The sequence below is a fragment of the Engystomops pustulosus genome, chromosome 3, assembly GCF_040894005.1.
Source record: "Engystomops pustulosus chromosome 3, aEngPut4.maternal, whole genome shotgun sequence".
Lineage (NCBI taxonomy): Eukaryota > Metazoa > Chordata > Amphibia > Anura > Leptodactylidae > Engystomops > Engystomops pustulosus.
In genome coordinates, this window is record NC_092413.1 from 81310158 (window position 1) to 81336160 (window position 26003).

Here is a 26003-nt window from a genome sequence, read left to right on the forward strand (position 1 = left end):
AAATATATAGGTTGTACCATACCAAACAAATGGACACCACACCATATAGCCCTGACACGTGTTTCACAATAGCACTTCCTCTGGGGGAATTATAAAATAATTAGTAAAGGTACAGTGCATAGTTTAACTACCTTTATTCAAACCTTGGTGAAAGCGAGCTGTGGAATCTCACGGTACATCTCACGGTTTCGCACTTTGCAGGCTGTGTCCCCTCCTAATTTGGGGTGGAGACTTTCTCTATTGCTGTTACCTGCAGTGTGGGCATATTGCCTTAATGGGCAATGAGAAAGTGTTTTGATAAGGAGGATGCGCTTATTGGATAGTCTCTTGTTACAGTAGATATTCTAATGCTACTGCCCACATGTAATGGAGTATTGTATATACAATGTCAGATAAATTATGCAATGGTTATTGCAATCTATTGTAATTTATTGTAATTAACATATATCTACAAAAACTGCAGGTTTAAATTTGTTGTTTACTGTTAACATTAGAAGGGAAAGAGTACTGAGCTGTACATGGAGGATTTCATCTCCTATATTAACAGCAATACATTTAATCTAAAATGCACTTACCGAATGGAGAGAATTGTATACCCTTCTAAGACATTCTTCTTATGGGTCTGCCTAAACGAGTTAGCATCCAAACCTCAATAAATAGGAAACCACCCCGTATTACTTTGCAACCCATCTGCGACATAAAGTCTTCAGGACCTCTCTATCAGCATTTAACAAGTGGAGGGACAGCCAGAAAAAGTATTCGGGGGTTGTCTTGTTGTACACACTGCTTATGTGCTGTGGGGATGTTGCACATTCAATGAAAACTGTGTCTACAATGCCAGCTACACTGCAAAGCATAGGTACCACACCATGTGTTAGATGGCCCCATTTCTACATAAGTGTATACAGGCAGTCCCCGGGTTACGTACAAGATAGGGTCTGTAGGTTTGTTCTTAAGTTGAATTTGTATGTAAGTCGGAACAGTATATTTTATCATTGTAACCCCAACAAAATTTTTTTTGGCCTCTGTGACAATTGGATTTTAAAAATGTTGGGTTGTCATAAAAACCACCAGGATTAACAATAAATATTAACTACAGTCACCTGGGATAACTGTTATAGCTGTTTATTGTAGCCTAGGGCTAAAGTACAGTAAATTACCAACATCCAGAGGCCCGTTTGCAACTAGGGGTCGTCTGTAAGTCAGGTGTTCTTAAGTAGGGGACCGCCTGTATATATTTTTATATAGTGTCCACAGAGCAAAGTTTTATAGGGCGATTTGGGGCACTAAAGTTAATAAGGCCCAGTAGATAAATTTGTGTGTCAATTCGCCATTTAAGCCACACATTCATATAGCCTAATGTAAAAACTGAAGATGAAAAGTATTGCCACATTGCCCTAATAATTTTATAATATAATACGTTCATATCTTATTAATTTGCCTCTTTATATGTATGTTCTATGAATACAAAGTAGCAGTAGTATTTATTATAATTCTTTATCAGGATTAAAAATACATTGCTCTGGAACATCTTTTCACTGTTTACACATTTTGGCTCAAGTTCCTAAACTACTGGACTCAAAATCCAATTCTATTTTTTTCTTGCTTTCCTAACACACCGACTTCAAGCCAGAAGTTGTAAAATATGCCAGAATAATCAAGATCTGTACTGATGATAGGATGCAGCTGGAGCAAGGCAGCAGTTCTGACTTCGGTTGAGATCAGATATTTTTAGGATCAGTAGTTCTAACAGATTTAGTTTTCTTCTATGAAAAAGGTAATACAACCTTAAAGCCATACTTGTGCTTCCAAGCCAGTTGTTTTATCTTTTTGTATTTGTGAAAAGGCTTTCTTTATTATTTCCATATTCTCTATTTGAACACAATGCGTGATTAAAGAGGACCTGTGACAGGTCCTCTTTAAGTAACAGTGTATCATACAAGTGCATGAGATGCACCATATGGATGGAGTCATCTCATGTGAATTTGTGGGTCCCATGCATGGTCAGCCCTACAGTTGCAAAACACCAGCTGCTATGAAGCTTAAAGGAGTTGGCCACTTTTCCTAATGTTTTTTGTAATGTGTGTGGCAGGATATGTGATCTGTCCATGAATATTTGCCCTGCCAGGGCCTTTATCTTTTATTCATGAATACTATCATAAAGTCCTGGAAGGGCATTATCTCATGGACAGTTAAAGATCTCATGACCCTCCATCTGTGGCCATTTTATGGTCGGGAATCTCTGGCTGATGAGGTAAAAGACAGGAGGCTTCAATTTTCATATCAAGAAAGAGGTGCAGAACTTTTCATAGAAGTAGATCCGTAAATTACCTAATTCAAAAACTCTCAAGTGCCTAAGGATCTATTTGGGAGCCCGGTTACCTGAAGCACATGTACCCTTCGGCCTGTCCCCTCACCTTCCATTCTTTTTGTTATACCGGCCTTTTATTATACAGATGTCTCCTTTTTCTCCCTTTTCTCTCTTTGTCCCTCATGTGTCCATCTATTTTTGTGTTTCTTGTGCTGTTGCTGTCCTTCTACCATAATATGTTCTGTAGGCTTTGGTCACCTGGTGTCTGAATTCAGACGATACCTTAATCACTCAAAATACATTGGCAATATTGTGTCCTTTGATGTGCGGGAATTTCCTGCTTCCTAAAGGTTTGAAACAGACGAAGTTTGATACACGCCGACACCATTGTCTGTTGAATAGGAGGGAAAGAACACAATCTGAAGAGTTCTCTATATGCAGTGTACACTTTAATCTGCTTGATTTTATTATGTATACCCAATATACTCAATGTGATTTCTCCTATTGTGGCAGTGCTGTGTGCCCTGCCAAATGTCTATTGTCATCATTTCAATTTGTCATCACTTTTATATGCAGTTTGTTTCTCTTGTCTTTGTGTCTTTTTTTTGTTTTTTGTTCAATAAACTGATTCAGCATAAAAATTATGATACCCCATTAGGCTGAAATGCAGCCACAGACACAAATGTTAAGATGAGGTAATAATGACAGCATAGTTTTCCCATGCATATATTTTGAGGCATGAAGTCTTTAGTTATTCCCTATTCTTAATTGAGAGGTCCTTTTATAACTGCTTTATATTACAGTAATGGTTGATGTTAGAAACTGACTGTAACAAACTTAAGTATTGTTGCAGCAATGAAGAGCATTGCCGAGGACATCATTCTTTTCACTTATAATTTATATGTAGATTATAAAGTAAACTGTGCTTCTTGGATCTATACACTTTTATAGTATACCTATATAACAAGAGTGTAATGTAATGCAATATATTGTACAGTAAGTTCCCTACATGGAATCAGATTCAACAGGACAGTCTCAGATTTTAGGGTCTGTTCCCAGTGGTGGGAGATATGTCCATGTCATAATGGCAGTTGGAGTTTCGCTCTAAAGGACCATTAGACCATGTTGCAAGTGGCTGAGGATGGCAGAAGTGATGTGGTGATGTCAAAGCAACTAGCAATGGAAAAAGGAAGTGAGAAGGAAATACTTTTCATGTTGGGCTACAGAAAAATGTGGCATATTTTGAATTGTGGAAAGGGCTAAAGGAGTTGCATCCTAAACTTGGCTGAAATGCGGGTGAAACATTATCAATTGGGATGAACTCAGGACAGGTGCCATCATAAAGTGGGGGCTATAAGAAGGGAACATTACATTTTTGGGAGTGAGGGCACAGGTAATGGGCATTATAAAGGGTTGGATGTCACTAGAAGAACACATTATTCAGTCTGTGGTCCACCAAAATAGGTAGATAGGCACATGTTGCAGATATGTTTTAGCTGAGCTGAACTGAGACCAGTGTGCAGCCAAAGCCCCACCAATATGGAGAACTTAAAACACTCATTTTTGCACAGTTATCTGCCTTGTATGGTTTGAGGCTAGTAAAACAAAAAGTAATTATTATTTTTAATTATATTGTGTTTCTGTGGTTAACCTATTCTTACAAAGGTATTCCCACAAAGTCAAGTTTCCTAAATGAACTCAGGATAGCAAAATGACATATTCTCTAATACACTGTTATTAACAAAAATGCAGCATTTCACAGATATAAGTCCAACAAGTCTCTATCAGTCCTGGTGTATACAATTTCAGTTTCCCCTAGAAACAACCCTGTAACTTCTGACTTGGGGTCGGGGAAGTCATCTTGGATTTCTGTGTGACGTTCTGGAGCTGAATTTCTCTCTCTCCTTCTGCTCCCTGCGCTCTAGCCCCGCCCCCCTGCAGTCCAGGATGGAGCTCACAGACACGCAGGCTACAGGCATATAAATTATCTTGGGGAAGGTGGAGGCAGGCACATATCTGTGAGAACAGATATGTAGCAGAGCTGACAGTGTGTAATAGGCAGCTCATGCATCTCATCTCTGATCTGTCTAGATGGATCGTAATGTGTCTGCTTAAAGAGTGATAGGAGCTAAAACAGCAATAAAACTGAGTAAAATTGTGAAGTAAAGGGTTAAAATTATCTTTATTGTATAAACATCACTTGGGGATTGGTATTTCTTACTGTTGCATCAGAATATGCTTCAGTTCTTATGGGTGCATTGAAATGCATATGATCAGTAATCAGCACCCAGTGTTTTGCATTGTTTAAATGGAAGACACTGGGTGCCCAATGGAAACGCATATGCGAATGGGTTAGAGTCGCCACCAGGAGTTTGAATTGCGTTTTTAAACACAATACAAACTCTACATGTGGCCACACCCTATAATATAACATTTAATTTATTAGTTAAACATTAGTTTAACATTTATTAGTTAAATTTAAAAAAAAAATTGCTGTTTTTCATTTACTCTATTTACCAATTACTATTATTCTTCTTTTAACTGACACCTTTTTTGGTGCACTTTGTTCATGCTGCAGAATTTTGGCTCCGACTCAAAACAAAACAGTGCGAAGTTCAACAGAAAACTGGTGCAAATGCTTTGATAAAAAGTTTAGGGAAAGATTTTAATGGTGAGAGGAGGCAGATTTGAGCTGGGGCAACAATGGAACCATGTGTGGGGGGGAGTAAGTTTTATTGTGCCTATTCTTGTGGCCCATAGTTAAAGGGATACTTCTATCCAGAGGACAAGACATGTGCCTGCTGCTTTATTCATCTCTATATTACTGACAGATGGCCAAGCATGGTATGAGGCTCATCTTTGTCAGTGCAATTGAAATGAATAAAGCACTGATGCTAGCACTGTCTAGCTCCTCTATTTATTTAGGAGTACAGCTGATCCCAGTTCTCATCAGTAATCAGTAAGCAATCAGTAAGTTGTCCCCTATTCTGTGGATAGTGGATAACCTGATGTTGCTGAAATCCCCCTTTAATGCTCCTATCCTCCATGCCAAAAGTCTTTTAGTACCAATCCCATTAATCACAAATTAGAATGTTAATTAATTTAAAAAGGACATTAAATACTTACATAATAAGTCAGATCAGGGTTCCTTTTCTGCGGCTTTCTCGAATAACCTGGGATTGACACAGGTTCCTGGCCTGCTTAGAGAATTTCCAACAGTTGGAAGCTAAACATCTGGGTTATACTGTGAAGGGGATTCCCACCTAGACTATAGCAGAGAGAAATGGGTACGGCACTTGGCCAAACTTGCTGGGTGCTGATGCTGGCCTTGATTGTAGGTTTAACCACTGACATGCAACTAATAGCTGATAACTAATAGCTAATAACTCTGTTGATTGTGTAGCGCTGTGTAAGTTGTTCCTGGTTATAGATACAACTAAAAATATTTGAACAATGTGTGTCTTTCTCTTTTGAGGAGTATCAGCAATTCTTTTCTAGGATACAGTTTATTACTGCAATGGGGGTAGTAAAATAATGTGTATAAAGTGCCATTGCCCTAACTGGATTCAGAGATCCAGAGATCTCATCTATGATGTTTAGGGTTACAGCAGTTAAAAAAAAAAAACCCCTCCAGCCTGTTTGTTCTAACAAGAAGGCAAAGACGTATGATACCAATGACAGAAGGTGTTTAACAGTAAACCATCTCTTGAGACTTATTCCTTCTGATTTGTTTTGCATTGATAGCCAACTTAAAGTGTACTTTTCAAGCAGCTATTGAGGTTGCAGCTTCCGTTACTGATTCCTAAAGATGTTATGTCTGACAAATCAAGATTATTTTCCAATTTACTGGAAAAGCTAGAAAGTGTCTTGTGTTGTGAGAGAAACTGGGAAAGTTAATACTACAAAATGAAACTGACGAAAAAGCTGAGGTTTTGAAGTGATGATGATCTGTACAACGATTTGCTGGTCTTATATAACCTGCATGATTTTCACAGTGGGATATATATTATGTGGTCTATTTCTAACACTGCTGTGCAATCATTACTATATGCTTCCATAATGACCACTCCCATATTAAAAGTTTGAGGGGCATGCCAAGGACATCTGCAAACCCCTCCAGCAACGGATATGGTAGTAGTTATGACAGAAGGGGTGTGCAGACAGTGATTACTGCTCACCCCAAGTCAGAATTTTGTTGCAAAGAAAGGGGTTTTTTTGGCATCTAAACCTTGAGTGTGATAGCGTTTGCGAGCATTCATTTGTCCTTTGTGTATAGTATACAGTGTGCACAGTGTAATTTAGGATTTAAGATTGAGGGATTTAAGTAGGTATGTGCTATATTTCCGGGGTACTCAGTTTCTGCTACTTTGTACTTTGTTGAATCCTTATTTACTCTTGTAATCCCCATTAGTGCAATGCTACACAATGTACATCCTGTGCCATGTATGCGTTCCTTGAGCAACCATTCGGGGGACATTTTGGGCTCTCTACTGTCAGATAGGTAGTGCTAGGTTATCAGTGTTAGACCAGGACCAATCGTTCGACAGTAGAAAGCCTAATTATCATAGTTAATTTATGTTTCAATACCCAATCAGATAATTGGACTCTCCATAGTCAGAGGGGCGATCCTGAGCTGGAGCAGACTGCCTGGTAGGATTGGTAGAGGCTATACCTGAATTAGTGAAGTGGATACAAACAACTGGAGTTGATTGAAGTGGTAAAGGTCATCTTTAAGCTTTCAATTCAGAAAATCTCTTGCAGGTACCCTACTCTGTCCATTATAAAGAGTATTTATATCTATAAAATTTAATAGTGAGTATGATCTTCAGTATTTAGGTGTCCCTAGGAGGCATGTCTATTTGTTTAGTAAACTTTTGAAAATCTATACAAATCTTTTAAAAGCTAAAAAAAAAACTATTGTGTTCAAAATACTTTGTATTCCGAACAGACCTCACCCTGTTTTGGAAAAAGTAGATTATGTGGCTAAGACAAGTTGGCTTCAGTTTTCCCGTGCAGATCATTTAACTCATCTGGCTGTGATCTTCAGCACTTGGAAGCTGACTTGATTCTGAGGCCAGGAGTATTAAATGTGATTTCTTTTTCCAAGTGCATATATCATTTTAAATGCAAAGTGTAGACTTCTCTGAGCATTTCATCTTTCCTGCTTTAATGAACCTATGTTTTTCATGTGTGACATGAAGTGACCTTGGCAGTACCATTTTAAAACAAAGTTGGATCGGGTCATTGCATATTCTTCATTTTGCCTGGGTTTTACAGAGTAAAACACTTAACAGTATGAAATATTAAACTGGATGCCATGTGGTCTTACACTATAGTATACATAATTACCTACAGTACCTGTAAGTAACCCTTAGCTAAAATATTTTTCATTGAGGCCCTAAATCCTGAAATATTGTACCCACAACACTACATATGCTGAGAGTATTCGAGAAGCTCTCAAATCGGAAGAGAACAGAAATGGGCAGAAAAGGCATCCTGCAACTTACTAGTTATGTGGTCTGGTACAAAACTGCACAATTGCTTCTTCCGGCCATGACATAATGCAAATGAATTTTCCGATCAAATGTCTTCAGCTCCGTACAGCATGTCTCCACACTGCTCCTGAAGATACCAGATACCAATCCAATTCTATTTGTTCAGGCTTCTAAGTAAAAGCTTGACTACTGCCAGGATAGAATGACTGTAGCATGTTATCAACGTTTAGAACAATACAAATCATAAGCACAAAAACCCATGCAAGCACCTTTGAGGTCTTCAACAAAAAAAATGTCCCAAAAGCCCTGATACAAATAAAAAAGATAATAAAGAAAACAAAATACATTAGGTATTGCTGTGCCCGTAACAACCAGTGTAAAAAAAAAAATCATTATTGAACCCACGGTGTAAAAAAAAAAAGGAAACGAAAATATAAATACACAAAAACTTAAAACGTTTGTCCATCCTGCCACACAAAAAAATGGAATAAAGCGCAATCAAAAAGTGATATCTACTTCAAAATTGTACCAACTAAAAAGTACAACTCATATTGCAAGAATAAGCTGCCACACAGCTCTATAGACAATAAATAAAAATGTTATGACTTCCAGAAAGTGGTGATACAAATACAAATGCATGGGTTTTTATTCTGAAAAATTTGTAAGGGTGCGTTCACACATGGCGTTAACGCATCTCTATGGAGCTGACAAGCAATTTCCATCAGCTCCATTGAGATGTATGGAGCAGAACGTTCATGCGCGGCCGTCTGCTCCATTAATTTCCTTAAATAATGATGCTTAAACAAAGCTGAAATATGTAAATGTTTGTAACTAAGGCATAAAATAGTCGCAATTGCTTACAACACCTCCATGCTAAACTTCCAGGCGCAGGTTATAACACAATTCTACACCAGGTAGGTGTAGAGCGATAGAGAGAGAATTTGTACTACAGCAGAATCGGTGGGTTTGGTTCATTATAATAGTCTGTTGTGATCATGTGTCTAGGCATTCAATGCTTGATTTTGCACTCTTTTATGTTTTTTGTGTGTTTTATGGACTATGCATGTTGGTTGACGTCAAACACTTTAACCACTTAACACTGAAGCCACTTTTCACCTTCCTGACACGGCCCATTTTTTTCAAATCTGCCCTGTGTCACTATAAATGGTTATAACTTCGAAACGCTTTAACATATCCAAGTGATTTTGAAATTGTTTTCTCGTGACACATTGTACTTCATGTTAGTTACAAAATTTTGGTGGTATGTTTTGCATTTATTTATGAGAAAATCAGATATTTGGTGAAAATTTGGAAAAATTCTCAATTTTCGAAATTCAAAATGTTCTACTTTTTCCACACACCAGAAAACATAATAACCAACATTCACCAAATGTCTACTTTATACCTCCTTGGTTTTTTATACATACTATCATTTTTGTAAGCTGTTATGGGGCTTTGAACGTTAGGTGCGATTTTTCACATTTTCATAAAAAAGCTAAATCCTGCTATTGAGGGACCTGCTCAGGTTTCAAGTCACTTTGAGAGGCCTAAATAAAAGTAAAACCCCATAAATTACCCCATTATAGAAACTACACCCCTCAACGTACAGAAAACAACTTTTATGAAGTTTGTTAACCCTTTAATTGGTTTACAGGGGTTAAAACAAAATCTGATGCAATTTTTAATTAATTTTTTTTTTTTTACAAAATTAATGTGTTTTTCATAAAATGTACAAACTCTCAGTGGATAAAATACCAAAACGCTCCACAAAATTTGATACCCAATCCCTCCCGCGTATAACAATACCCCATATGTGGTGGTAACCTGCTGTATGGGCACATGCCAGGGCATCGAAGGGGAGCTGCGCCATTCAGAGCAGATTATGCATTGTCACTTTATAATGGCTATACAATCTTTATTTTTTTGGCAATTTGGACATATAAAGGCTTATTTTTTGCGACATGAGATGCACTTTACAAATACTTCATTTTAGTGGGTCTGTAGCTTTTTGATGAGATTTTATTAACTCTTTAATGTATGGAGGAAAAGAAAATTGTCTATTTTGGTTTCTTTTTTTGGTATATTTTGGGGGTCGTACACTGTACACTAAAAATACTATAATATTTTTATTCTCTAGATCACTACGATTACGGTGATACCTCATTTATATAGTTTTTTTATATATCTTACAGGAAAAAAACGAATATAAAGAAAATCTCATTTGTTTTTGCATCGCCATCTTTCCAGGATATAACTTTAATATTTTTTTGTTGACAGTGCTAGTTTAGGGCTTATTTTTTACGTGTTGAGTTGTCCTTTTCAGTGGTACCATTTTGGTGCACATAACTTTTTTTTGATCACTTTTTGGAACATTTTTGTGAAGGGATTTTATGAAAATTTACATTTTTGGCGAATTTTTCGAATTTTGTTATTACGGCGTTCACCGTACGGGTCCAATAATGTTTCTGACTTATTGTACAGATTGTTACGGACGCGGGGATGCCAAATATGTGGGGTATTTTGGAAATTTTCAGGTTTTTTCACTTTATTAGATGTGTATAGGGAATGTTTGTGTTTAGGGGGACTTTAACTTTATTTAATTAATTATTTTTATTCAAAGGTGTGTTATTAGTGTTTTTTTTACCTTTTTTCTTTACTTTTACAGGTTAGCTTGAACAAGTGATCCATTGATCACTTGTTCAAGCTATTCTTCACCTAATACAGTGTAATACAGATGTATTACACTGTATTATGTGACACACTGAGCATGCTGCGCATGCTCAGTGTGTCACAGCCGGGTCCTGTCAGAAGGCAGGACCCGGTTCCCGGCAGGAGGATCGCGCAGCCCCGGGCACCGGCAGTCCCGGGGCTGCGATCGGAGCGATCGGTAAGCGCCGCGGGGGGGTCCGATTCCAGCTAAATGCCCCTGACACGTCGCAGTCAGCGCGACCGCGGCGTGTTAGGGGTTAACACCCGCGATCGGAGAAATCTCCGATCGGGGGTGTTAGAGGCAGGTGTCGGCTATAATATATAGCCGACACCCGCAGCTTCTGGCGCCGGCTCCGTTTAGGAGCCGGCGCCAGAAGCTTGACGTACTATTACTGCATTTTGCGGGAACGCACCTCCCGCCATGCAGTAATAGTATGTCAAATGTCGGGAAGGGGTTAATCAGCATTCTGTATATTTTTTGAGCATACCACCACTATAAAAGACAATTTTTCTGCACAAAATCGGCAAGTCTGCTCAAAAAGGTTTAATTGTATACATTTTTTAATCATTTATTGGACTTCTATAGACATGAGTGGTTATTCTTTTTCTTTATAGTCAATTCACCCTGAAGAACATGGAAATTGAAATTGCAAGTGATGTTTTATCTTCTGGCAATAGTTGGTATTGCCCTTCAAAACTCCAGTCAGGTAAGAGATTATCTAACTACGTTAAATTACATCGAAAGTTTGTATGTCGAACAGGTGTCCACATTTAACGTTTAAAGTAAATATATATTTATTGAAAAAAACATGCAAACAAATGGCTACAAAGGTCATTTTGGAAAAAGTCTCCTAGGTTTTCTTATGAGTATTTTTCAAAGTAGGCCTTTTGTCCGTGGGATGTTTATGAATTACATTTAATGGGGCACATTTACTAAGGGCCGTGTGCAGTTTTCTGCCAGACTTTGCACATTCTTTTATGTGGAAACTTCTCTCACATGTATTTAATAAATTCCCATGCAACCCTTTTGTGTCACAGCTGCACTATTCTTCATGTGACACAAATTTAGGCATTCTAATGGGTGTTCTGGTGCACAGTCAGACTCTGTGCTACATTTATCAAGCAGAGTCTAACAGAAGTGTGTCGCATGCCACATCTTAAAGGTGCACCAAAAAATAGTTGGTGCACTCTGCCGGAGCTGTGCAGGGGGTGCCAGATTCATGAAGAACGAGTGCCACAATTCATAAATCTGCCGCCCTCTGCACACTACACAGGAAAACTGAATATAGTGCAGTTTGCAGTGTTTTTAGCAAATTTACCAGCCATTTTAATAATCAAGCATTCTTGGTAGACACTATTTACATCTAATTGGTTTTACTGCTAACAAATATGAGAAACCACAGGAGAACAACTGATGACACACCAAACTTAACAAAAAGCTCAGAAACCTGTCACAGCCTGTAACTCTGTGCCCGGGTTAGGGGTGGCTCCAGCGCTACGCTATGGAGTCCACCAGGCATCGTCAAGGTGTCACATGTTGCTCCTTTCTGACTGCACCCCAATGGGAAATAAGTCCAGTTAGTCAGTCAGGGTTTGCAGTGAACAGTTACCTTCTCTACTCAAGAAATTCAGGTGCAAAGCAATTATATATGCCCATTGTTGGCAAAGCATAGTCATTGTTTAAGATGCTGAATAATGACGTAACCTCTGTTTGGCTATTTTAAGATGTGCACTGGATGTTCTCAGGTTCTTCCAGTGCAGATTCTGTGATAAAAACATAGAACTGCACATTGCACCATTTTGTCCAGTAGGTGACGGACCCAATCCTTAAAGGGGTATTCCGGGAATATGAACATCTGATACAAAAGCCCATCATGCTATTAATTAATGAATGTAAGAAAACTTAATGTCATTAGTCAGAAAATGGAGCTTAAATAGTTTGATTTTATGATTCACAAAATTTTATGGCCTCTCTAAAGTTATCACAAGATGGATAACTTGCCACTAGAAACTACAAGTCCCAAGATCCTTTAGTTCTCAGTAACTCTTCCTTCCTCTTATGCTCTGCTCCCAGTGATGATGTAACAGGTTGTCTTGTTCTGTTACCATAGTAATGATGTGTAACTGCCATCACCAAAACATCGGCCATACTGGATGCACTGCAACCAACCCACTACAGCCAAACGTAGTGGTGATCACATGACCTGCCCAGGCACGTGCAGGACATGTGATGTGGACATGTGACCAGCGGCCATCTTCTGTCCTGTATATGCTCTGCAACGGACCGCGTGGAGGAAATTAACGGACTGACTAAGGGCCAGTAGCATTTTAATTCTTCATTACCGTCATCAGCATTTTTCTGCTAACAGGAGCAAAATTTTAAATAACATATTAGCTTATATTTTAAGGACCCATTTGTATATGAATTATGCTGATTCCTGGAATACCCCTTTAACAAACAGCCCTAATCAGTAGTTAGTATGGTTGAAAAAATACACTGTTTTTCCATCAAGTTCAACCAAGGAAGGCAAAAGAATGGGGAAGGAACGTAAGGGAACAGTATTCTATACAATCACGTAAACATTAAAATTATTTGGCTATAAGAAGGTGTCTAAGAACATCTTAAAGCCTTGTGCCAATGACCAGCTCTTGAGGCAGGCCATTTCACAGATTCACAGTTCTTATAGTAAAAAAAGTTTGCCACTGTGGTGTTACATGATGCACCTAGCATATGATAAATCTGAACCATCTAGTGTAGATCTTGCCATCTTCTAGTAACTTGTAATAACATATGTGGCAAAAATGCAGATGAATACATATTTAGTTGTGACTGACCGTATTTCAGTAGTCTGTGGGACATACATGAAGAGTAGTTTTCACATGGTCTTTATAATCTTGGCTTTCCCCTCGGAAATTTTGAGATGGCATACAGAGTATTTAGCAGACCATAATACCCACCTATGAATGATTGGAATTTGTATAAATGGCAATCACTACTATGCATTATAAAGTAGGGCATGTTCCTGTGAACCCGGCCTTATAATTGCTGTATCCTTAAGAAATACTGTAGTTGAGCACATAAGTATTTACAGATGTTTGGCTAAACACATTTCTTCAGATCAAATAAATGCAGCATTAGTACAGCATCTGATTAAAGTTCATGTTATCGGTCAGTTCACTTGACTTCTAAATAAACTGGTCAACTGGTAACTGTCAAAAATACAGTTTTATTTTTGTGCTTTTTGAACAAGTAACATAAATGTTATGTTACTTGGTCAAAAAGCACAAAAAAAACTATATTTCAGATTTTGCTTATTGGAAACAGGACAAATGTTGTTTCTTGTCCAATAAGCAAAATCTGTAGTGTGTACATGGATAGAGTCCAGAGTGGATCGCAGGACTTCCCATCTCCCATTTTGCTTATTGAGACCCCTGATGATCACACATTTTTTTATAATATATATTTATATAATATACATTTTATATAATATTATAATAAACAAATGCTAGAACAGTGCTGTCATGAAATTGACTACTCAATGAAGTAGACATATAAGCAATGTATAGAAAAAGAAAAATGGCAGAGACAAAGACAGACTGACATGGACAACTAGATGCACATTGTATATTTTTTAACACATTTGTGGATTGCAATTACCGTATATACTCGAGTATAAGCCGACCCGAGTATAAGCCGAGACCCCTAATTTTACCACCAAAAACTGGGAAAAACTACTGCCTCGAGTATAAGCCGAGGGTGGGAAATGCATTGGTCACAGCCCCCACCCAGTATATAGCCAGCAAACCCCCAGTAGTATATTGTCAGCCAGCTCCCAGTAGTATATAGCCAGCCTACCTCATGTAGTATACAGCCAGCCCCTGTAGTATACAAACAGCCAGCCAGCCCCTAGTTGTATACAGCCTGTCAGCCTCCGGGGAGCCGCGTGGAGCATCGGGCCGCCGGAGAGTATATAAGTTTATTTTTTTTAATATACTTGTGTGTAAGCTGAGGGGACGGTTTTCAGCACATTTTTTGTGCTGAAAAACTCGGCTTATACACAAGTATATACAGTAAATAGTGAATGGCTTTTGTTTTACCATTTTTGGGCGTGTAAATTCATGCTTGGTGTGTTGTGGTATTTATAAATCTGCTTTGAATTATTATTGTTACATCCATCTTTGTGCGTAAACCTCTGCTTTGATGTGAGTTTTATGTAAAAATGTATGTTTTCATGCATTTTTATATAATTTGTGTTTGCTACAAAGTTGAATAATGGCGGTACGGGCTGTGAACTGCTAACCAAGACAAATACAATTGCCAGATTGTCTGCTTTAAAAAATATATAGGCTTTAGGGGTTCTCTCAAGTTTTAATCTTGTTTAATTGCTATATTTTTTCAGGTTGTGACTTTCTTAAAATTTTAAAAGGAGATTTTGGGTTATTTCAGTATTAGTGATTTTGTGATGATTTATTTATGTGAACATATGATTATGGGGTATTGATGAACTCTACGCATGTTTATTTCTGTTTGGGGCACTTTTTTGCCATTAAGGCAATTTTTTGAGCCATTTTTATAAAATTTTGCACTTCTCTAAATGCAATTTTGAAAATGGGGCAAGTGTCTGTTTTCAGAAAATATTTAGTTGGTTGGAGTTTAGTATAATTCTTTATAATAATGTCATGTAAAAAATACATGTATAATACATGTCAAAAATGCAAAAGTTGCTCTGAGGTTTAAAGGAAATCTACCAAAAGTATGGAGTGCTTTTAACCTAATCAGATTTACATGCTGTAGTGTGACCAATGAGAAAGGATCCATTCTTCATTTATCAGCTATTACCTTTTTTTTCTGAGAAAAAAAGCAGTCAATACGCAAATGAGACTCAGGATCTTCTTCCCATCCCGTCCATTGACTGCTACTTATTCACGTTTTCCTTTGGCACCTGTGCCCGCCTCCTCCCTTCCCTGCCAGATGCTGGTGACATCAGATGGCTCTCGGTAAATCCTGCACATGCACGGTCGTCTCATCATTGCGCTGGCTGTATAATGTGGGAAGCAACTGCTTAAGCACAGTATTTGCCGTGAGCTAATTGACGTCACCGGCTCTCTTTTCAAATCTTGCTTTGGGCAGCAAGCGGGCAGCGTAGGGAATGTGAAAATCTCAGCAGGGATTCCCAGGATTGAACCTCCAATCACCACACAGAATTCACCTTGTCAGATTTGTTCAGGAAATTCCTCCAGCACACGCAGAGCCTTTTTTCTCAGATCAAATTTGCTTGTGGGTAACTGGCCTTAGTACTATGGCAAGGCTTTGGAAAGTACTCTAGGCTTTGGAAAAGATAAAATTTGCTCAGGGCAATATTTAATTTACATCTAGCCCTCTTGGATCCATGTTGGAATTTTAGCTCTTGGTAGATTTTAAACCTTATTATTGAACCTCTTGAATGCTTTTTTTCCCCCAGTAAAGTGATGCCTATAGTGTAATCAGCATAAACAATAATATGCTATGTAGTAGGCAGTGCAGTGATACACCGGTATAAATTGCTGCCTCATGGGTTGAATGATACCTGTGGGAGTGCTTTATTTGGAGTGAGTTGGTATCTGGAAGCATCACATAATCATTTTGCTGATAAATACCTCGGCTTCTTACATTTAGTGTGAACACAGTGGGGGTAATTTATTATGAGGCCAACTCCTCATAATAGTGAGTGGGGACTAGCAGCAATTTGCACCTAAATTTGCACCTAAAAGGAAAGTCTCAAATCATGAACTCAGGCCAATTGTTAAAACTAGTCTACGCAAATAATGAATTTGGTGTAAGCAGGGTCCATGTCAAAGTGACTTCACTGTCCCATGTTCATTTTCACCACAACTGAGCCCAAATAGAGACAAAAAAATTTGCATAATTACCTCCAGTATTTCTGCTCCGATTATATATTTTTCAGAAAATACCGTATTTTCCGGACTATAAGGCGCACTTAAAAGCATTGGATTTCCGTGGAAATCCAAAGTGCGCCTTATAGTCCGGTGCGCCCTATGTATGGTGCTGGGCAGCGGACCATACTTACATAGGTCCCCGCTACCGGAGACAGCAGATCTCCAGCGGGAGATCTGCTGTCTCCGGTAGCGGGGACCTATGTAAGTATGGTCCGCTGCCCTCCTCCACCTCCCCCTCACCTTCCCTGCTCACCTTCCCCGCGTTCCCCGTCGCGTCTCGGCGTCGCGTCCCGTCGCCGCGTCACGTCGGGTCTCCGCCACGCCCCCGGACCTCCGCCACGCCCCCGGCCCCCGGACCCCGCGCCTTATAGTCCGATGCGCCTTATATATGTAATTATTACATATATAAGGCGCATCGGACTAATGCGCCCTATAGTCCGGTGCGCCCTATAGGGCAAAAAATACGGTACTCTGGGGCAGATAAATCAAAAGGCATTTATGATGTAAATTTCTAAAATGTCTTCTATGATCCTGCATCAGCTTCTGAGTTAGGGATAATCGGAGTAGATGCGACTGTTATGCAGTTGGTTACAGAAAAATGTAGACTGCAAGAAAAAGAAAAGGAATATCTGCACAGATTGTCTATGTTCCACGTATTGTAAGGAATATGGCTGCAATGATTGTGTAGTCTATACACTCTACATACATAAGTGTATATGAGGCTAATACACTCACCGGCCACTTTATTAGGTACACCTGTCCAACTGCTGGTTAACACTTAATTTCTAATCAGCCAATCACATGGCGGAAACTCAGTGCATTTAGGCATGTAGACATGGTCAAGACAATCTCCTGCAGTTCAAACCGAGCATCAGTATGGGGAACAAAAGTGATTTTGAGTGCCTTTGAACGTGGCATGGTTGTTGGTGCCAGAAAGGCTGGTCTGAGTATTTCAGAAACTGCTGATCTACTCGGATTTTCTCTAGGGTTTACAGAGAATGGTCCGAAAAAGAAAAAACATCCAGTGAGCAGCAGTTCTGTGGGCGGAATTGCCTTGTTGATGCCAGAGGTCAGAGGAGAATGGGCAGACTGGTTCGAGCTGATAGAAAGGCAACAGTGACTCAAATCGCCACCCGTTACAGCCAAGGTAGGCAGAAGAGCATCTCTGAACGCACAGTACGTCGAACTTTAAGGCAGATGGGCTACAGCAGCAGAAGACCACACCAGGTGCCACTCCTTTCAGCTAAAAACAGGAAACTGAGGCTACAATTTGCACAAGCTCATTGAAATTGGACAGTAGAAGATTGGAAAAACGTTGCCTGGTCTGATGAGTCTCGATTTCTGCTGCGACATTCGGATTGTAGGGTCAGAATTTGGCGTCAACCACATGAAAGCATTGATCCATCCTGCCTTGTATCAACGGTTCAGGCTGGTGGTGGTGGTGTCATGGTGTGGGGAATATTTTCTTGGCACTCTTTGGGCCCCTTAGTACCAATTGAGCATCGTTGCAACGCCACAGCCTACCTGAGTATTGTTGCTGACTATGTCCATCCCTTTATGATCACAATGTACCCAACATCTGATGGCTACTTTCAGCAGGATAATGCGCCATGTCATAAAGCTGGAATCATCTCAGACTGGTTTCTTGAACATGACAATGAGTTCACTGTACTCAAATGGCCTCCACAGTCACCAGATCTCAATCCAATAGAGCATCTTTGGGATGTGGTGGAATGGGAGATTCGCATCATGGATGTGCAGCCAAAAAATCTGCGGCAACTGTGTGATGCCATCATGTCAATATGGACCAAAATCTCTGGGGAACGCTTCCAGCACCTTGTTGAATCTATGCCACGAAGAATTGAGGCAGTTCTGAAGGCAAAAGGGGATCCAACCCGGTGTAGCATGGTGTACCTAATAAAGTGGCCGGTGAGTGTATATTATATTAACAGGGGCGTAACTTGAGGGGTTGCAGAGGTTGCGGTTGCACCTGGGCCCAAGAGGTTTAAGGGGCCCTTATGGTGTTACTTTCCCATAAAAGAAGACTATTGCTATAAACCATAGATTACAGTCAGGGGCCTGGCACAGACTTTGCAATGGGGCCCATCAGCTTCTAGTTACGCCACTGTATATTAAAATAGCCATTTTCATTCCCTGAAATATAAGAAGCAATGAATAAAAGCATACTAGTGTTTGGTAACATCACCACGGGATACTTTATATATCGCTTACACTGTTTGAGTTCCAACACCAAAACAGGACAATGCCAGTATTTCAGCACAGGGCATCTAGGGAGTAATATCAGTTTTACCACATTAAAGGAGTCCATCTTAAAACGTCCTCCTTAGACTAAAGATATCAGCTGCTCTGCATCAGTTGCCTGTCAGATGTCTGGCTTGTCTAGTCTCTGGCAATAACAGCTGTTGTTGCTGGGGAAAGCTCTGCGCCGCTGCTTATGTAGTATAACATGGCACCTATTCAAATACATGGTTAACCATGTCATGCCAGGTAGTATAGAGTTTGTATGCTCTAGGTCTCTTGTGGGAAACCTTCTACCATAGCTTTCATATAACCTAATATCCATATTGGAAGGTGTTACTATGCTGTATATATGTATCTTTTCACTTGTACTCTATTAAAAAGTATTGAATCACAAACCTCATAACGTCCATACATCTTGGCAAAATTGAAAAATGTAAATAAAAAAACAATGTAGTCTTATGCAGCACTGGACAATGAAAAACTGTAGTGCTACCTTACTTGTGTCAGTGTCCACAGACAAGCTTATCCCGCATCAGTGCAGAAGGTTTGTTATGGGATTATATATTTTCTACACTCGTAACATTTTGCACCTGCCAGAAGTGATTTCTGAGTGTGACATTTATATAACTATACGGAGACATCTACATTATGTCAGCAATGTTTTGTCTTACTCAAGTAATCCTGCCACACTGGTGCAGCTGCCTGGAGATATCACAATTATAAATCAATTATATAGCATCAACTATTTTAACTAAGATGATAGAAATCAACCTTACCAGAATTATATTCGCCAATACTTTCAATGCCTTACATAAACTTGTTTTGTAACTCTGAGCAACTCTGTAGATTATCCTTCTTAATGAAGAGATGTGAAAATACAAAGAAACCAGAAACTAAGCATTGTCATTGGTAGCCTCCATCTGTGTTTCACATATTTGTTTTTATGTGGTCATTAAACACACACTTCCAGGAGAAGAAGGAAGTTAGGAAATCAAGTATCATAGGATCATGGTTATTACTTTACACAAAGCTTCTTATGCCACATTTAGAACTTGTTTTAGCTCTGCATTGTAACAATACTTTGGAGGGTATTCTGACGTATCCTCACAATAGAGGGCTAGGATGTATCCCGTTGTATGCAAATACAGTGGGATATGTTATCCTATTCCTCCCCTCCCTCTGAAAGAGGGAGGAGGAGTGAATATGTTCAGTGTACACTCAGCAGAGGCTGGGGGAGGATGCAATACTTTGCATCCATACCCCATAGCCTTCTGTGGCCTCAGCTGATTGTATACGTCACTCAACAGGAGGAAGTATGATAGAAAGATGTAGCTTGCAGCATTTTTTTCCATCCATTGTTTCCCACAGTTTGCAAAGTATTGTGTACAGAGGGGAGGCAAAAAGGTTGCCTCTGTCTGCCTTATGTGATGTATACACTGCATATAAGAATATAAGAAATAACAAGGTGGGAATGTAACCTTAAACTATTGAGAAAAAGAATGACAACCCACTTTACAAGGCAGAAACATGAATTACAAAAGAGATGGGTCTGGTGTTCATGTGAGCATTTTACTTCTTTTCGTGTATTGACTGATTTTTACTGCCCAGTAAGGGTCCTGGATAGTTTCAATAAATAATGTAAAAAATGCATATGTTGTGAGTACAGTAGCTGCTGATTTATTAGGTCGATGCTTTGCTTACACATCGCATTTGACATTTTGCATGTTTCTGAGTTCAGAGAGTCAGTGAGAGTAAAGCGTGTAACATGGGATTCATCTTTTAAACGTTCAGACCCTTTGTACTCCTGGAATGGATTGAGTGTTCTTTTCAATCCAGACTTTTTTGGCAGCCAGCGTGGGTGCACCTGCAAATGTATTTATCCAGCTGGCATCCTTCCATGTAATCTTCTGCATTAAGTCATTGCTTCAAATAAACCATTCACAGTAATAATGGCCTGAGTAGGAGCTATCTTAAAAGGAGATGCTTTATTTCATTGATCAAGTCCTAATGACTGTGATAATGGGTTATCAGCTAGAGATATCCCTGTGCTGTTCTAGGATTCCATACTTATGTGTAAGAAATAAGAAAGGAGAATGGCTTGCTTTGCTATAACTATTAGTTTCATGTTTCAATTTTTTTTTTTTATGAGGTCCGATTTGTTCAGCTTCATTTAGCAATGGCAATTCACAATTGATGATGAGCATAAAGTCAGCATAAAAGCATATTTTCAATGTTCTAATGTCCCTGAGTAGGGATAACACGGAAATAAATACATGCATGTTATGAGCTGTGCAACATTCAATTCATACATATTTTGCTTACTGCACTTGTAAAGAAATTACAAAAACTATTAGTGTCACATGACAACATTATTACTTTGAATGTCTTTATTAGTGTTCTAATCTACATTTTATATTGATCTGTAGCCAGTGCACATAACTCCATTATTACCTGACTTAAGCTTCACATCTGATAATTTCCAAAAATCTTTTTAGTCTTCCGTAGTCTTCCTGTCCTCACTTTTGATTCTGTTGTTTTTAGAGATCCAACTCGTTCAGTCCTTTAGCTGTCAAATAGCACATGAGCAGCAGTCATGTACCTGTCCAATATGGCTGCTCAAGACAAAGTGATGCCAATCAAGATCTAATCAAGAATGGAAGGACCTCATGAGCAAGTATATTTTTATTGAAAAAGTGACAGACAAGTAGACCGACAGGAGAGGATAATCTGAACACATAAATGTAAAGAACAGTTAATTGCTTTGTGTAGAGATGGAAAATCATTTCTGCATGCAAACTGATATTATCTGTTAATTTCCCTGATTGATCAGATAAGATCTAATCTTTAAAGATAGGAGTTGATAGTGAGCTTTGCTCTGCAAATCTAAGAGAGACCTTGTATAGTCAAACGTTTTATTTTCATATATTAGTGCAAATAAATACAGAATGAATAATTAAAAGGACATTCCCACTCTTTGCTTGCAATCACAAGCATTAGTCCATAACAATTGATCTCCACACCAACACCGTGGTATCATCGAGACCCTGGGCGCCCAAGCCGCAAGTCGGCTGCATGGTGATGCCACAGCGTTGGTGTGGAGATCGATCGTTATGGATTGCAAGCGAAGAGTGGCAATGTCCTCTTTTATTATTCATTCTGTATTTATTTGCACTAATATATGAAGATAAAAAGTTTGACTACACAAGGTCTCTTCGATTTGTTGTGCATGAATAAGAGGGAGGTGACGAGCTCCTGGTAAGACCTTGTTCACACCACACCACCAATAGAGGCTACAATATTTTTATAGACTTTGCTCTGCAGGACATTGTCCAGGAGATTTGCCGTAGTATCCCTACGATAGAGGAATATATGTAAACCTTTATCTTGTCCTAGTCTGGGTTAATATATGGTCGAGGTTCATGACAAGTTTTTGGTCTCTTCTGTTCTTTTCACAACAAACTCTCAATGACTGCCCCTTGGCTTTTTCCTACTTCTAGAAGAATCACTGCTTTACATTTTAGGGATTCTGATACATCCCTAAAGCAGAAAAGTATCTAATTTTCTATGACGTTTGCTTAACTGTCATTCTGAGCAGTCTTGTATATACTCTGTTTCCCCAAAAATAAGACTTTCTTTAATGTCTTTTATTAATTTTTGCTCCTAAAGAAGCAAGGTCTTATTTTCAGGGGGGTTTCTTACAACTTCTCTCACATCTTTATAACTCTCCAAACTATATTTCATTGTGAATTTCTTGTAAATCCATTTCTATTGGAATCGTTGTTCCCAATCTCTCTTGTATAGCAATAGTAATGACCTTCTTGTTCAGGTAGCTGCTCGTAGCACAACAGTCAGTGATTTTACCCCATGATTTCTTCACATGTCACAGCCTCTCGCAGTATCTAAAAGATTTACTAATATTAATTTACGGCGTGGGGGGAGCTGTTGCAATGACTGTTTCTAGGTTTTATTTACAGCGAAGGCCTTATATTTCTAAGCTTGAACAAACTTATACTAGGTCTTATTTTCAGGGCAATAGGAAAGCTTGTTCTTCCATGCTTACTAGATCTAAACCCATTTCTAAATTCTGTATTGGTTTTATTTAATGTATATGTACTGCTATAAATGGTTGACTATCATACAAACTGTCGTTTGCTTACAGAAATTGTTCTCTATAGAAAAAAATAGCATGGCATTACACTGTATGTAATGTTAATGTTTTAATCCCACTGCTCCTTTAATAATGGATATACCATTCTCTGTAACCTGAGTTGTCCAGAAACAAAATAAATCAGTAATCCTTACTATAAACTAATGTAAAAACTATATGGTCAGCGTTTGTATACCAGTTTGCTTTGCCAGGTCAGACTAGGCTTAAAACTTTTTTTTAATTGTAAGCAAAGCTTTTAGGAAACTCTCCAATTCTTAAGCATTGCTGCTAAGGATGAATAAAAAATAAGGATGCCAAAAGTAATAAAATCAACATAACCACAAATAGTGCATACAGCAAAAGATGTGATATAGAAAGACAGCTAGATTCCTTGCTGCATTTCATTTCTTTGGCTTTAGTTTTTGACTTCTCAGCTGCCAATGTCCTCTAGATCTTCTATTTGTAGTGAAAATCATGAAAACAAATTTGTTCCTAATAGAAAAGTTAGGTTTAGTTAGGAAAAGATAAGACAGCACTCCCATTATTACCCTATATAGTTTATTATGTTGCTCCGGGCACATGCAGCCATACGTCCATGTTGCCAGGACCCAATGTAATACACGAAAAATAGCAGCAGCATTCCTTATGTACCCATTGAAATAAAGTAGTGTACCTTACTTGCAGAGTTTTGCAACGTTTCGACATTAAATATTTCTCAAGCATCATGCAATACTCTGTGAATTAAGTACACTTCTTTATTTCAATGCATACATAAGAGGTTCTTCTGCCTTTTCTATTTTGTATGAAAATTGGTTTATCACAAAGGTTTTTATTATGCTAATGTGCTAAATAAAACCGTTTCCATCTCATTATGTTTATCTTTTATAACTTTATGCTACATAAGGCAGAACATTTACCCTCAGCGAGGTCACAATGAAAGCACCTTACAAATCAAAAAGAGAAAAAGGAAATTAAAAAGCAGTGAAAGACACTTTCCAGTAATTGGGCTGTGAGTCATGAACCTGAGGGTTATAAATGATTTCCACAATTTATTCTTGCTAAGAGGGGCCAAGCACAACTGCAGTTAGCCACTCAATAACAATAGGTCAATTTCCTATTATAGCTAATTGTGAAGATATCATTACATTAAATGAAGCGTTACAATTGAACTTTCCACATGAAAGGTTAACCATTTATATGTAACCCATCTTTTTCTAGATCTTTAGGGCAACATAAGTTCCACCAAATGCAAAGTGATATATTATAAATAATCTAAAATATTTAATATAAAAATGCTTTACACTACTTCTCAGTAAACAAAATCATCAAAATGTGTACCTGATATTTCCGCATAAAAAAGGGACTGTCTTTTAATTGTCATCAGCTGCAAATAATTGTATATGCTTGTTTTTTACTTCAACATGCAGAGTTTATTTTCGGTGAATGTAGTGTTTTAGGGTTTCTTCCTTATAGAAGCCTTGAGTAATTTTGATATAATTTAGAGGTGGACTTTTTTTTATCAACTCTTCATATCTTTATTTTTTAATCATTTCTGTGGTTTTACTCATATGTGTAAAATCATTGTCAAGTTGCAAGGTTCTCTTTTACTGAACTTCAGATTTCTGAGAGATGGTCTAGACTTAATCTCAAACAGATGATTCTCAACTTTATTACAAGGTTACCTGTCGCAAAATGTTTCTAGTCATAGGAAGCCCCAGTGATGTCCCTGCCTCAAAGAAGTACAGGGTGTGGAAAGATGAGACTTTTAAATACTCTTGTCCAGCTCGAGAATGTTGCCCAGAGATGCTCCCTGCTTTGGAAAGTATCTTTGTGCAGAATAAAATCAGCTTTAACTTCTTTATTGATAGAGGCAGTTCTTGTCGAATAATCCCGAATCAGGGTGCAAAGAACCCTAGCTGGGAGACCTTCTCTAGAATTATAGAGAAATCATAGTTCAGTTCATTCTATGAGTGTGATACCAAGGGCCTAATGCAGTATACACTCACCGGCCACTTTATTAGGTACACCATGCTAGTAACGGGTTGGACCCCCTTTTGCCTTCAGAACTGCCTCAATTGTTCGTGGCATAGATCCAACAAGGTGCTGGAAGCATTCCTCAGAGATTTTGGTCCACATTGACATGATGGCATCACACAGTTGCCGCAGATTTGTCGGCTGCACATCCATGATGCGAGTCTCCCGTTCCACCACATCCCAAAGATGCTCTATTGGATTGAGATCTGGTGACAGTGACCTCATTGTCATGTTCAAGAAACCCGTCTGAGATGATTCCAGCTTTATGACATGGCGCATTATCCTGCTGAAAGTAGCCATCAGATGTTGGGTACATTGTGCTCATAAAGGGATGGACATGGTCAGCAACAATACTCAGGTAGGCTGTGGCGTTGCAACGATGCTCAATTGGTACCAAGGGGCCCAAAGAGTGCCAAGAAAATATTCCCCACACCATGACACCACCACCACCAGCCTGAACCATTGATACAAGGCAGGATGGATCCATGCTTTCATGTTGTTGACGCCAAATTCTGACCCTACCATCCGAATGTCGCAGCAGAAATCGAGACTCATCAGACCAGGCAACGTTTTTCCAATCTTCTACTGTCCAATTTCAATGAGCTTGCGCAAATTGTAGCCTCAGTTTACTGTTCTTAGCTGAAAGGAGTGGCACCCGGTGTGGTCTTCTGCTGCTGTAGCCCATCTGCCTCAAAGTTCGACGTACTGTGCATTCAGGGATGCTCTTCTGCCTACCTTGGTTGTAACGAGTGGCGATTTGAGTCACTGTTGCCTTTCTATCAGCTCGAACCAGTCTGCCCATTCTCCTCTGACCTCTGGCATCAACAAGGCATTTCCGCCCACAGAACTGCCGCTCACTGGATGTTTTTTCTTTTTTTTACAATCTCTGTAAACCCTAGAGATGGTTGTGCGTGAAAATCCCAGTAGATCAGCAGTTTCTGAAATACTCAGACCAGCCCTTCTGGCACCAACAACCATGCCACGTTTAAAGGCACTCAAATCCCCTTTCTTCCCCATACTGATGCTCGGTTTGAACTGCAGGAGATTGTCTTGACCATGTCTACATGCCTAAATGCACTGAGTTGCCGCCATGTGATTGGCTGATTAG